Source organism: Oryctolagus cuniculus, chromosome 8 (assembly GCF_051225735.1).
Source record: "Oryctolagus cuniculus isolate XC-2025 breed Fujian yellow rabbit chromosome 8, ASM5122573v1, whole genome shotgun sequence".
Taxonomy (NCBI): Eukaryota; Metazoa; Chordata; class Mammalia; order Lagomorpha; family Leporidae; genus Oryctolagus; species Oryctolagus cuniculus.
In genome coordinates, this window is record NC_142874.1 from 40,920,041 (window position 1) to 40,934,443 (window position 14,403).

Sequence of the window (14,403 nt, forward strand, 5' to 3'; positions counted from 1 at the left end):
AAGTTTTATTTGTGTTGTTGGCAGATCATTCTCCGTAGGTCTCTGTAGGTCTCCATCTGTCTTATTCTGAAACTCCTTTCTGTGTTTGCAAGGAAGTCTTCAGAAATTTAATAGAAAATGTGTACCATGAAAAATTATGCATAGATTTAAAATTTTTGTACCAAAATGAACTTAATTAATCTCCCACAAAATTTTTGAGAATTCCTTGTATAGAAATCAGACTTGAAAAGGTGGTGTCTTTCTCTAAAGTAAATGGAGGCACTTTTCCTGCCAGCATTAAAGACGATTTCCCTCCAGAGCCAAAGTGGAGCATGCACACTTCCAGCTATGAAAGATCAAGCTTCCTCTCCTTCCATGCACACTTCTCTGTGGACCGGCATCTGTCTTGGCCTGTTCTCGTCATCTCTGTGGGACTAGGGCCAAGGGGACAAATACAAATCTGGTGCCTGCTTGCTATGCTATGAGTAATAAAGTCTTTTGTCTCTGACACAGGAATCCTGTGTCTTCTGCCAGCATCTGTGGACTGCTGTTGCAGACTAACTTGTTAACTTGCAAACACAGTAAAATTTGGCATGGAAATAGAACTGAGAATGATCCTTATATTCTATTTAAATTTATTTATTTATTTATTTATTTATAGGGCAGTGAAACAGAGAGAGAGAGAGAGACAGACAGACAGACAGACAGACAGAAAGAGATCTCCATTTGCTGGCTCACTCTGCAAATGCCTGCAACAGCCAGGCTGGACCAAGCCAAAGCCAGGAAGTAGCCAGGAACTCAATCCAGGTCTCCCATGTGGGTTGTGAGGACCCAAGTACTTGATCCATCACCTGCTGCCTTTCAGGATACATATTAACAGGAAGCTTGAGTTGGAGCAGAGCCAGGATTTACATTCAGACATGCCATATGGGATTTGGGTGTCCCAACTGGTGTGTTAACAACGTGCTTGTCCATCTTTCACCTCTTTTTTATGTTCATTAGCAGGGAGCTGGAGCAGAAGTGGACTTGAGCAACCACCCATCTGGGTTGCCAGCATCACAGGCAGTGGCTTCATCCTCTATACCACAATGCTGGCTTCCTCCAATAATTTGTGTTACTCTGAAAAGCGTGTCTTCAGAGACAAAAGGTTTTAGTGGTTTAGATTGCTTGCTGTTGTGTTTACTGCATTTGAAATGGGCTCTTTGCGGACCTGAATGATCAGTTTATCAAAAAAGGGAACAAGTAGAACTGCACAAATTCAGAGAACATTGAAGTCTCAGGGAGCATATTAGTGGTGATGTAAATACTTGTAAATTAAAAAAAAGCCTGGAGCTGAATCCTTGCCTAAAGCTCATTCTGTCTAACATAAAGCAGGCATGAGCTTGTGTCTGGCGACTGCACTGCACAGAAGGCATTCTGCTTAACTCAGTTCATACACAGGTGTGCTCGTGGTCAGTACCGAGTTAAACACTTACGAAGTTTGTCTACTGGATTGAGGGAAAAATCTAGTTTCTAGGTGAAAAGAGAAAGAGAAAAACAACAGTATCACTGAAGGACCACAAAAGGCTAGAAAGCACTTCGAAGGAAGGACTTCCAGCACAAATACGGAATAATAATAGAATAATCCAGTTTCTCAAAGAATATGAGACTTCTGTGAGCCACCCTTATCAGTTAACAGCAGGAGGAAGCGCGTAATGCTGGGAATAACCTACACCTGTATCCGTGATAGAGCTACTTAGCTTTCAGAGCTGGACCTGACCATGCTATCAGCACCTGTGACTTTTTTTTTTAACTTTCATTTAATGAATATAAATTTCCAAAGTACAGCTTATGGATTACAATGCCTTCCCCCCCCATAACGTCCCTCCCACCCGCAACCCTCCCCTTTCCCACTCCCTCTCCCCTTCCATTCACATCAAGATTCATTTTCGATTCTCTTTATATACAGAAGATCAGTTTAGCATACATTAAGTAAAGATTACAACAGTTTGCTCCCACACAGAAACATAAAGTGAAAAATACTGTTTGAGTACTAGTTATAGCATTAAATCACAATGTACAGCACATTAAGGACAGAGATCCTACATGAGGAGTAAGTGCACAGTGACTCCTGTTGTTGACTTAACAAATTGACACTCTTGTTTATGGCATCAGTAATCACCCTAGGCTCTGACTGATTTTTTAACTCCTCATGAAGTTTCTTTCAACAAAATTTTGTCATTCAATTATGCAAATTACTTTAAAAATGATGCTTACAGAATTTTTTTGACATTTTCCTGGGTAGTCCTCCTAGAATCTTCCTTTATTTCCAAAAGTCTACTTCTTTCTATATCTCTTGGCTGAAAAACAACGTATCTGCCCCAAGTAAAATCTTTATGCTATAAGTAAAAGCATAAAGTTTAAAAATATAAAGATTAAGGGGCCAGCACTGTGCCGAAGTAGATTAATCCTCTGCCTGCAGCGCCGGCATCCCATATGGGAGCCAGTTCTATTTCTGGCTGCTCCTCTTCCAATCCAGCTCTCTGCCATGGCCTAGAAAAGCAGTAGAAGATGGCCCAAGTGCTTGGCCCTTGTATGGGAGACCTGGAAGAAGATCCTCGGTTTTGGCTTTGGATTGTTTCGGCTCCAGCTGTTGCGGCCATTTGTCTCTCCCTCTCTCTTTAACTCTGCCTCTTAAATAAATGATAAATTAAATCTTAAAAAATGACAAACAAAACATATAAAAATTAGGAGAAAGGCAGAACTTAAGTGATTCAAGTTGGTTTCCTGCTTACCGTGGTCTGAGTGCTTTTATCAGTCCCAAACGCATATGTTGAACTCCTCATCTCAAGGTGATGATTTTTGAAGGTGCAGCCTGGGGCTGGTGTTGTGGTACAGTGGGGTAAGCTGCCACCTGTAATGCCAGGATACCATATGAGTGCCAGTTTGATTCCTGGCTGCTCCACTTCTGATCCAGCTTCCTACTAATGTTCCTGGGGAAAAACAGAAGATGGCTCAAGTTCTTGGGCCCCTGCCACCCATGTGGGAGACCATGACGGAGTGCCAGGCTCCTGGCCTGCCCAGCCCAGGCCGCTGTGGCAATTTAGAGAGTGGTCTAGTGAATAGAAGATCTCTCTCTCCCTCTCTCTCTCTCCTTCTCTCTGTCACTCTACTTTTCAAATAAATAAATAAGTAAATAGATTTTAAGAAGATGTGGCCTTTGGGAGGTCAGTAAGTCATGCGCGGTACTGATTCCTTCATAAACCTGGGAGAGACCCTCATATTTGCCATGAGAAGTTACAATGAGAAGCCGACTGGCTATAAGAAAGCAGGTGCTCATCAACATTGACTCTGCTGGTACTTTGCTGTTGGACATGGTAGACTCCAGAACTGTGAGAAATAAATCCCTGCCAGCAGCCTGGCAGAATAAGACATTGTCTAAATTGGAATTTGTTCCTTCTGTTCTTTTTTTTTTTTTCTCAATCTGCCATATCTTGACTATCCAAAGGGCCAAAACATTTTATTTCTAGGTCTTTCAACTTTTATACTTGTTTTTTTTCATGTTCTGTTCACATGGATGGATAATGTCAGAGATGTTACAGATGTCTTAAGGTTTAATGAAAAAGTTAGCTGCATCCCCGCTCTCACCAGGGGATTCCAATTCAATCCCATCAAAGTGGCATGTACCAATGCCATCTCACTAGTCCCAGTGATCAATTTCTGTTCACAATTGATCATAATGATAGGACTAAGAACCAAAGGGATCATATAAACAAGAATAGTGTCTGCAAATACTAGCTGATAGAAAAAAAAAAAAAAGGTAGAGAACAATCCAACATGGGAAGTGAGATACATAGCAGACCCATAGAATGGCAGATGTCCTAAACAGCACTCTGGCCTCAGAATCAGCCCTAAAGGCATTCCGATCTGGCTGAAAAGCCCATGAGAGTATTTCAGGCATGGAAAGCCAAGACACTCTGGGGAAGAAAAAAAAAAAAAACCTAAATGAAAGATCTCTGTGAGTGAGATCCCAGTGGAAAGAATGGGTCATCAAAGAAGGAGGTACCTCTCTCTGAAGGGAGGAGAGAACTTCCACTTTGACCATGGCCTTGTCTAAATATGATCAGAGTCGGTGAACTCAGGGAGCTTCCACAGCTTTGGCAGCTCATGACAAGAGCCTAGGGTGATTACTGATGCCATAAACAAGAGTGTCGATTTGTAAAGTCAACAACAGGAGTCACTGTGCACTTACTCCTCATGTAGGATCTTTGTCCTTAGTGTGCTGTACATTGAGATTTAATGCTATAACTAGTACTCAAACAGTATTTTTCACTTTATGTTTCTGTGTGGGAGCAAACTGTTGAAATCTTTACTTAATGTATGCTAAACTGATCTTCTGTATATAAAGAGAATCGAAAATGAATCTTGATGTGAATGGAAGGGGAGAGGGAGTGGGAAAGGGGAGGGTTGCGGGTGGGAGGGACGTTATGGGGGGGGGAAGGCATTGTAATCCATAAGCTGTACTTTGGAAATTTATATTCATTAAATAAAAGTTAAAAAAAAAGAAAAAGAAAAAGAAAAAGATTCCGTCTAATGCTTTTGAGACATTGATTGACACAGAGTAAGTACGTAAAAGTCATCTTAACCATGACGTACCTGTGAGCACGTAGCTAACCAACAAGGAAGGGATTTCAGGGTAAAAGCATGGTGCTCGCTTAGCACCAAGGGCTTCAGGGAAGCAGGGAGCACATCCTGCGTGGCTCTGAGTTCAATGACTGAAGCAGTCTTTAAAACACTTTTTTTTTTTTTTTTGAGAAAGAAAAGATCATTTGGAAAGAAAAGTATTTCTGTATCTTTCCTTTCAAGACTGTAACTTTCAATTGGCCTATGAATTTGCAATTTTGGCCACTTCATGGGGATATTCCACCTGCTACCTCTGAGAAAACCTCTCTACCTCTTTCACACTCTTACACTCTTAGCAGATCCTAACAAAATTCTTCCTCACTGACATTGTTAGAATGTGGGATATTACTGTAAAAAGTGGCCTTCAGAATCTTAGTTTTTGTAATTGTATAAATATAATTTTTTTTGACAGGCAGAGTGGACAGTGAGAGAGACAGAGAGAAAGGTCTTCCTTTGCCGTTGGTTTACCCTCCAATGGCCGCCACGGCCAGCGCACTGCGGCTGGTGCACCGCACTGACCCGATGGCAGGAGCCAGGTACTTATCCTGGTCTCCCATAGGGTGCAGGGCCCAAGCACTTGGGCCATCCTCCACTGCACTCCCTGGCCACAGCAGAGAGCTGGCCTGGAAGAGGGGCAACCGGGACAGAATCCGGCGCCCCGACCGGGACTAGAACCCGGTGTGCCGGCGCCACAGGCGGAGGATTAGCCTAGTGAGCCGCGGCGCCGGCCGAAATATACTTTTTAAAAGAAGATAATAACAGGATTTACAATCTCAGGAGCCCTGGAAAGGGAGTTTGGTGGACTGGAAACCACCACGATTTATTCAGCATACCTTGGCACTAGGATTACTCCTCTCGACATGTAGATAATTCCGTTAGGGAACAGCACACTGCTTCCGTGTTCTTTGCCACCTACATGTGGCCATAAGTAAATGCTCTTCCATGTGTGAAGTGGATTTTTTTTTTTCAAAATTGTGGCTTCTGCTTCCTCATTTGGGGAAACTTTGTGTTGCCATCACAGAAGTTGTTTAAGATCTATATCAAAGTTTCTGGATTTAGATGAATTGGCATAAAATATGATTTTGGGACCATGAAAGATTTGTCAGCATCTTCATGTTACCCATTCTCAGAGAAGGTTTTGTGAGTTTCTGCAGGTCTAGAGCTGGAAGCAGAAGTCACAGCTCCATGGTCATAGGTACCATTACCCTGCCTTTCTCCGTCTGCCATCTGTCTCCTTGGCAACACATTTTCTGCCTTGCTTTTGGAAATTGTGGTAAAGTAAAAACAATTTGGGTTGTTTTAGCAATGGATATGACTGAAGCCATGGCCAAATGGTAATTGTTTTTCTCCCTTATAGGAAAGGAGCTCTCCCATGAAGAAAGTTAGCAGTTGAGCATTTCATTCAGGCTTGACGCATCTCGTGGTTTCACAGGACCCCCATGCATGTAACCACACACTCTTCCAGGGGTCGTGGCAAATGCACCACTTGCAAACTGCCCTCTAAAAATGATATTTTGCACTTGAATCTTTCTATAGAAAAGAATCCTTTAATTTTATCCATGTGTATAGGGCTCCTTTTGAAACAATTTGGGTCATATTCTGAGAAGCTAGTTAAAAGTTCGCAGAAAATGGAATAAAAGGATAAACTTACTTTGCTGCAGATTTAAAAAAAAAAAATTTCATTCACTGGGCTGGTACTGTGGCGCAGCGGGTTAATGCCCTGGCCTGAACCACCAGCATCCCATATGGGCTCTGGTTCTAGTCCCGGCTGCTCCTCTTCGATCCAGCTCTCTGCTGTGGCCTGGGATAGCAGTGGAAGATGGCCCAAGTCCTTGGGCACCTGCACCAGTGTGGGAGACCAGGAAGAAGCTCCTGGCTCCTGGCTCCTGGCTGCTGGCTTTGGATGCAGCTCTGGCCGTCATGGCCATCTGGGGAGTGAACCAGCAGATGGAAGACCTCTCTCTCTGTCTCTACCTCTCTCTGTAACTCTGACTTTCAAATAAATAAAAATAAATCTTAAAAAAAAATTCATTCACACAAGTGATCTCCAAGAAGTTTATAAAAATGTATATTAGGATAAAACTATGCATGGATTTAAAAATATTTTGCCCAATATAAATGTATCTTTTAATCCCATTTTTCCATGAGATTTTTTGGATGCCCTAGTATTCTTTTTCTTTTATATTACTTAAATAGCTGATAGGAAGCCATCTATCAAAAAGTTCAGAGCATGGGTAGTATTTTCTCTTCAGGAAAAGGTAATTAGGACCAGTTACCATTATGACAATAATTATAGAAACAATAGCCAGTATGGAGCAGGGATTTAGTATATGCAATGGAAACGTCTATGTACTTTATGATTGAAAACATTTAATCCTGTGCATCCTTAGGACTTAAAATATCTTCAGGAGGTAGGGAATATGATCCTTATTGTATAAAGGAGAAACTAGGTGCAAAGAGCAATTCATGAACTTACCTGAGTCTAGAGCAAGTGATATTCCTAGGATTCAAAAGCCATGTGTCTGCAATCCAGAGTCCAAGCTCTTCTCATCACCCTGTAGAACTCCTCATGAGCACAGACACAAGTGGATAGATCAGTTAATTGAATAAGTTTCATACTTGTAATTTAGATTTTATCTAACCCAAGATTGAGTTATTGGAATGGCACCATTAGAATAAATAAATACATCAAGAAACCAACAACAAAATGGTTGATTTCTTAATAAGACTTTACTTTGTCAAAAATCCAACAAATATTATTTATTATTGATCAAGCCAATAGATTTCTGTGATCTTATTTATTAAAAGGTAATATCTAAAAAATAATAACATCAGTTTCCAGAGAGAAGGAGAGATCAGAATATGATTTATGGGATTTAAGCACCTGTGGATGATTGGACATATTGGAAGGATCCTAGTAATTCCCAAACAAAAGGAAAAAGCTCTGAAAATTCCTGGAACAAATAGCAACTGAGGTGTTTTATTTCTTTTTATAGTCATTAAAATGATTTTTCACATTCTAACCACAAACTTGAAAAATATAAAGAGGTCTGGTTTGGTAGTAGGGAAAAAGAAGGAATAGAAATCAAAGGGATGGGGTTGATGCTGTGATGTAGTGGGTAAAGCCACCGCCTGCAGGGCCGGCATCCAATATGGGTGCCAGTTCGAGTCCTGCCTGCTCCACTTCTGATCCAACTCTCTTCTATGGCCTGAGATAACAGTAGAAGATGGTTCAAGTCTTTTGGCCCCTGCACCCACATGGGAGACCCAGAAGAAGCTCCTGGCTCCTGGCTTCAGATTGGCACAGCTCTGGCTGTTGGTGACTGTTTGGGGAGTGAACCATTGGATGGAAAATGTTTCTCTCTCTCTCTCTGCCTCTCCTTCTCTCTCTATGTAACTCTGACAGTCAAATAAATTAATTAATTAAAAAAAAGTCAAAGTGACTTAGAGGTTTGACTACAGATGATTCACCTTCTTTCTGCAAAATCTCTAGAATTTTATCTCAAATCACCATCTGACATAAAATGAGGCAGACACTGCACTGCCAGTGAGTGAGTTGACACAAGGTACAGGAAAAAGCTGATCAATGTTTCTCACACTGAAGAATTTCACAGAGGTTCAGGTAGAACCTCTGTGTTAGTCCTTGATCCATCTCCAGGAGCCAGCAAAAATCTGGCACAGAGAAGGGTTCAACACACTGCATGAATAAATGAATGAACAAATGAATGAATGGTCTCTTATAAACATGAACAGAACTGTGCTGACCACCTGGCTTTCAGATGAAAATTGGAGTTTACCTAGAAAGGACAAGGGACCAGCTGCAGCGTGTGCCGTCCCTGAGATGGCTGTGTTGGGTACTCCAGGAGCAGGCACCCGGCAGGGGAACCCCGCCCAAGCACTGCATTAAGTCAGAGCTCTCAGGAGAGAGGGGAGATGGTCAGGGGAGGCTGCACTGTCAGGTCAAGTCTAGTCTTAGCTTGACTCTCCTCCAGAATTCGCCTGTAAATTGCATGCGGAGTTCATCTTGCCTTAAGGCAAGGGAGCCAGGCTTTCATAACTCTCAAGTGGCCACTCAGGGATGGTAAATCCAGAGGCAGAGGTGTCCCCGTCACCCGGAGAATTTCTATAGGGGAGATTTCAGATCCGAGCACTACAGCAACTAGCAGCAACTGCAGGCTTGCACTGGGCACCAGCCACGTCTGCTATTTCATTTCGAAACTCCCAAGACATTCCCTTTGAGTTGTTTGAAATTAGAGGGAAAAAAGTTTTGAAAACTTAGAACAATAAAATAGCACTGATTAAAAAAAAAATGCCTTGTTCTGAGTTCATAAGATAGCTAGCTGTAAGGGGAGGCAGGCTTAGTAGCTTCCTTTATAACCCACCCTCACGTCTCCCCTGAAATTCTCAAAATCACTCCTCTTAGTTCAACACAGAAGGCTTTGTTTGTAGGCAAAAATAAGGGAGGGGGTGATACTGAGGGTGGGAGTGACTGCTAGCACATATTTCAAAGCTCTGGGTGTCAGGACAGCCCCACACCACATGAAATACTCACTTGCCTGTGTGAGCAGGAACACAGTCCTTCTAGAAAGCCAGATGGCTTTTTCCCCAGTCACAGATGGTTCTATTTGGCTTGCGGTATCTATTTAGGTGTAATATTTATGTTACAAGTGTTTGCTGTAGCATACACCCCCCTTGGCTGGCTAAGGGGAAACCAAAGCTATAGTTTATTCATGACCACGGTGGGGAATGGATTTAGCATTGTCCGTGGAACTTCCAGAGCAGAAGGTATCCTCCTAAGAAATGCCTTTAGAGGGACACAGAGCCTGTTAGTAACCTGCTAGTGCTCATCTGCACCGTGGTGAGCCAGTCGTTGTTCCTTTAAAATAGGAAGATTTATTTTCTTAGCTGCAAGGTCTCTGAAGAACACAGACTGATGATGACAACAATGAGATTCCCATGTCTAGTGTCCTGGGTTTGTTGATTGCGTTATGATGCCCTGAAAGGGGCATACTGTGCATGTTGGGAGCAAGGTCCACTTGTTTACAAGGACAATGGTCACAGTTCATGATGTGATAGAAGTTTAAGGCGAGAGGGCCTCTAGGATACAATCCTCCTTCTGAAGTGGTAAAAGGAATGATAATTAGTTTTGTTTTGTCAGCATGGTCAGTTGGCGAATGACAGAGAGAGAAAGGTCTTCCATCCGATGGTTCACTCCCTAACTGGCTGCAGTGGCCGGAGCTGCACCAATCCAAAGCCAGGAGCCTCCACAGAGCTTCTTCCAGGTCTCCCACATGGGTGCAGGGGCCCAAGGACTTGAGCCATCTAACACTGCTTTTCCAGACCACAGTAGAGAGCTGGACTGGAAGTGGAGCAGCCGGGTCTCGAACCGGCGCCCATAATGGATGCTGGTACTGCAGGCGGCGGCTTTACCAGCTGTGCCACACTGCCAGTCCCCAAGGTGGATGTTCTAAAAGTGGAGCTTGTACCTGTTGGTGATAAAGCAATGCCTGGAGGTGTTGTATGAACCCATGGTTGTCTTTAATCCCATTTGTTAGTAAAAAGTAGCCTCTGGGATTGGAAATGAAATTCCCAAACATGTGGGACAGCAGGTTATTAAATCAAGAAGTGATGACTTTTGGGTCCTGGATGGAATTGGTCTTGTTGCTCTCAAGTCTACACAGTTATACTCTGGGCCTTGAAATTTCAAGAATTCCTAAGAGCTTTGTTCATGATAACTTCATGATTCTATTGTTTCTCCCCAGATTTCCTGATACTTTTAGAGAAGAAGGACAATGGGGTTTCTGAGTACGAGGTTAAAGTTTACAGAGCTTCTAATCACCATAACAGTGAATTCTGTGTCTTGTCACTGGAGAGACAATTACATCTCACCACCACCCCCTCCACCTCACCTCATCTCTTGGTTTTGTTTGTGAGAAAACAAAACCAAGCAAATAATATTGCTGTTGTCATTGTTATATTTACAATTATTAGAGCTACCCCTCCCAGTCCAGGAAAGACTTTAATTAACCTTAAAGATAAGTAAACAATAACCAGAATGTAGTCATACATCATTGTATAAAATTTATTTGGAGGATCTTACCTTTATAGTTAGGCCAGGATCATGTTATTGGCAAGTAGAACACACACTGGAGATTTTCTCACCAACAGTTGCAAAAGTTGACACCTCTGTTATTTTCAAATTGTGGATACATTATCCCTGCCATTGTGGGTAATACAATGAAGTGTTTTTGCTCTTCTCTACTTGAAGTCTTTGGTCTAGGAGGTGGTCGATGCTGAGTGCCAAAAGTAATCACATGCACTGTGCTTCCTAAGATTTTCTAATGTTTTCCCCCTGAACCATAGGTTTATCTGTGACAGATAATAAGAACACTCACAGATTCAATCAGTCTTTTGCCTGGGGCCAAAATCAAATATAGAGGCAGTCCCAAATTGCTTACATTCTTCCACCATATTCATTAGACATCTTTTCTTCCTTTCATTTCATTTCATTCTCTTTCATTCTCTTTGCCCAGCCTCACCTACTAAATGTCTTCTTTGCCCACACAGTTTCTATCATGGGGTAACACAATTTCAAAGCAAAATTATAGAGTGAAAAAAGACATTTCAGACAAGGAAGAAACAGAGTCCACTTGGTGTTCGTTTTATCCATCTATGCTGACCTCAGTGAAAAGCAGGAGGCCCAGAGTGAAAGTTAGAAGTTGCCTGTGTGATCCTCTCTGGGCAAAGAGCGTAAGCCTTCCTTTAGTTTACTCTAAGCAATTTGCCCAGGAGTGATGAAGTACCAGTGGGAAAGCAGGAATCATGTATACAACCTACAAAAGAGCCTGAATAGAGATGCTGTGAAACCCTGTGAGCTCCTCACAAGAAGGAGGCTCCATTAATCACAAAGTATGTCATTAAAGTGACTACCCAGAGGAGAGAACTTCCACTTTGACTATGACCGTGTCTAAACAAGATAAGAGTCGGAGAACTCAGAGGGCTTCCATAGCCTTGGAAACTCATGACTGGAGCATAGGGAGATTACTGATGCCATAGACAGGAGTGTCAATTGGTAAAGTCAACAACAGGAGTCACTGTGCACTTACTCCTCATGTAGGATCTCTGTCCTTAGTGTGCTGTACATTGAGATTTAATGCTATAACGAGTACTCAAACAGTATTTTTCACTTTGTGTTTCTATGTGGGTGCAAACTGTTGAAATCTTTACTTAATGTATACTAAACTGATCTTCTGTATATATAGAAAATTGAAAAATGAATCTTGATATGAATGGAAGGGGAGAGAGAGTGGGAAAGGGGAGGGTTGTGGGTGGGAGGGAAGTCATTGGGGGGGGGAGCCAATGTAGTCCATAAGCTGTACTTTGGAAATCTATATTCATTAAATAAAAGTTAAAAAAAATGACTACCCAGGGCGACAAATTGTCAGCATTAATATTTCAGTGGAAGATCCACAGTATTTTTATGTATTGCAATATATTCCAATGGATACCTTTCACTAGTGTGCATAAAGACTGTGCTTCTCATACTGACCTGAGCATCTCAGTGCCAAATGTTACATCACAGACACTGGAGTGGCCTCAACTTCAAGAGTTGGAAGCAGCCTCTAAGGTCAATTAAGTCCTAATTATTTACTTGACTAATTACCTAAATAAAATGCTTCTTTGCAAATGAAGCTATTGATTATGGAAAATGAATGTTAACAATTTTGTTTTGATTTGCTCATTTTTTAAAGATTTACTTTTATTTGTTAGAAAGGCAGGCTTATGGGGGGGTGCGAGCGAGGGAGGGAGAGAGAGACAGCTTCTATCCACTGGTTCATTCCCCAAATGGCTGCAGGAGCCTAGGCTGGGCAAGGACAAAGCCAGGAACCAGGAGTTTCTCTGGGTCTCCCACATGGGTACAGGGGCCCAAACACTTGGGCCATCTTTTGCTGCTTTCCCAGATACATTAGCAGGGAGCTAGATTGGAAGTGGAGCAGCCGGGACTTGAACTGGTGCCCATATGGGCTGGCATCACAAGTGGTAGCTTAACCTGCTGTTCTACATTTCTGGCACTGATTTATTCATATTTTTAACTGAAAATAGGTTTGTGGATTTTAAGCAGTATAAAAACTGAGTACAGGCCGGTACCATGGCTCAATAGGCTAATCTTCCACCTGCGGCACCGGCACACCGGGTTCTAGTCCCGGTCGGAGTGCCAGATTCTGTCCCGGTTGCCCCTCTTCCAGGCCAGCTCTCTGCTGTGGCCAGGGAGTGCAGTGGAGGATGGCCCAGGTCCTTGGGCCCTGCACCCGCATGGGAGACCAGGAGAAGCACCTGGCTCCTGGCTTTGGATCAGCGCGATGCACCAGCCGCGGCGGCCATTGGAGGGTGAACCAACGGTAAAAGGAAGACCTTTCTCTCTCTCACTGTCCACTCTGCCTGTCCAAAAAAAAAAAAAAAACAAACAAAAAAAAACAAAAAAAAACTGAGCGCACAATTTTTCATCCCCAGAATTCTTGTGTAGTAAGCATGGATACATTTATGGTCCTCGGCCTGCTTGGTATCCACCCCCAACTCTCACTGAAGCTGCCTCAAAGGCAATCATTCGCCTCCTTTCCTTGCCACACTTGCTGTTGCTTCATTTCCTCGTTCATGATTCTGGCAGACAATAAAAGATGAAGACACAAATACTGATTTTTTTGATAAAAATTATTTATTTGAAAGGCGGCATGTGAGTGAGAGAGAGAGAGAGACCACAGAGATGTTTCCCATCCACTGGTTGATTGCTCAGATGCTTCCAACAGCTGGGGCTGGGCCAGGCCAATCTGGAAGCCGGGAACTCCTGTGTCTTCCATATGGGAGCAGGGATGACTCAACACTTGTCTCATCATTTACTGTTTCTCAGGGTTGCATTGGCAGGGAGCCAGAAGTGGGGGCAGAGCAGGATTTGAACCCAGGTTCTCTGATATGAGATGTGATATTCCAAGCCATATTTTAACCATTGTGTCAAATGACTACCCACACCTCTGATTTGTTACACCTGTAGCTCAAGTTGAGCCTGGGAGATCTTGAAAACACAACAGAGAAAATAGTTAGTAGGAAAAGATGGTAGACGAAGCAGGGTAAGAAGATGCTGGGTTACAGTCATCAGAGAGCTGTGCATGGAAGGGAGGGCTTGTGTCAGGAGTGAAGTTTTAGAAGGCAGAAGAAAGTATTCTGGGAAAATAAAGAGGCAAGAAAAAGGAAACAGGAAAGGGACCAGTGAGGTTGGCACGTTGTTACGTGCTCTGCAATGGTACCTCTCCCTGTAACCCTCATTGTAATGCTCATTCTCTAAATTTCTGAACCCTACACAAACCATGAAAGGTTTGCAAGCTTGCAAAACAGAGGAATGAAAAAACACGAACCCAGCAGGGGAAATGGGGTTACCTGTATGCCACTCAGAGTCCCAGGGGAGCTGCAAAAATAAAGTGGGTGTTTCAGACTCTGGAGAGGTAAGCACAGCCTGGACGCCCAGTTAGAAAATCAGTCTGTGGGATTCATGTGCAACCACACAGGCTGGAGGCTGGCAGTGAAATCTGCTTCCGCTGGGTCTCAGGCAGATCAAATTGCCCGAGAAGCAGCACTGCTTCAAGGATGATGCCATTACCCTACTGTGGTAAAATCCTGGGAAAAGTGAGGGCAAAGGGAACAGACATCTACCCAGTCAGATCAAAAACAGACCTTCATTGCAAAAGGAAATTGAGAGTTGTCAAAGCCTGG

At 42.9% G+C, this 14,403-nt stretch overlaps 1 protein-coding gene across 8 annotated transcripts in view; it reads right to left on the reverse strand.

Annotated features, from left to right (window-relative positions):
• LOC149124988 (uncharacterized) overlaps positions 1-14,403 on the reverse strand; it is a 58,926-nt gene that overhangs the window by 7,570 nt on the left and 36,953 nt on the right. For 4 of the 8 annotated variants that reach the window (XR_016211863.1, XR_016211862.1, XR_016211857.1 and 1 more), the window contains 2 exons: positions 7,118-7,207; positions 2,754-2,872 (listed from right to left, as the gene is read on the reverse strand). The exons of 1 other annotated variant lie outside the window; for it this stretch is intronic. The gene's annotated coding sequence lies outside the window, so the exon portion shown is untranslated. 3 more of the 8 variants (XR_016211858.1, XR_016211859.1, XR_016211860.1) reach the window with 3 other exon arrangements.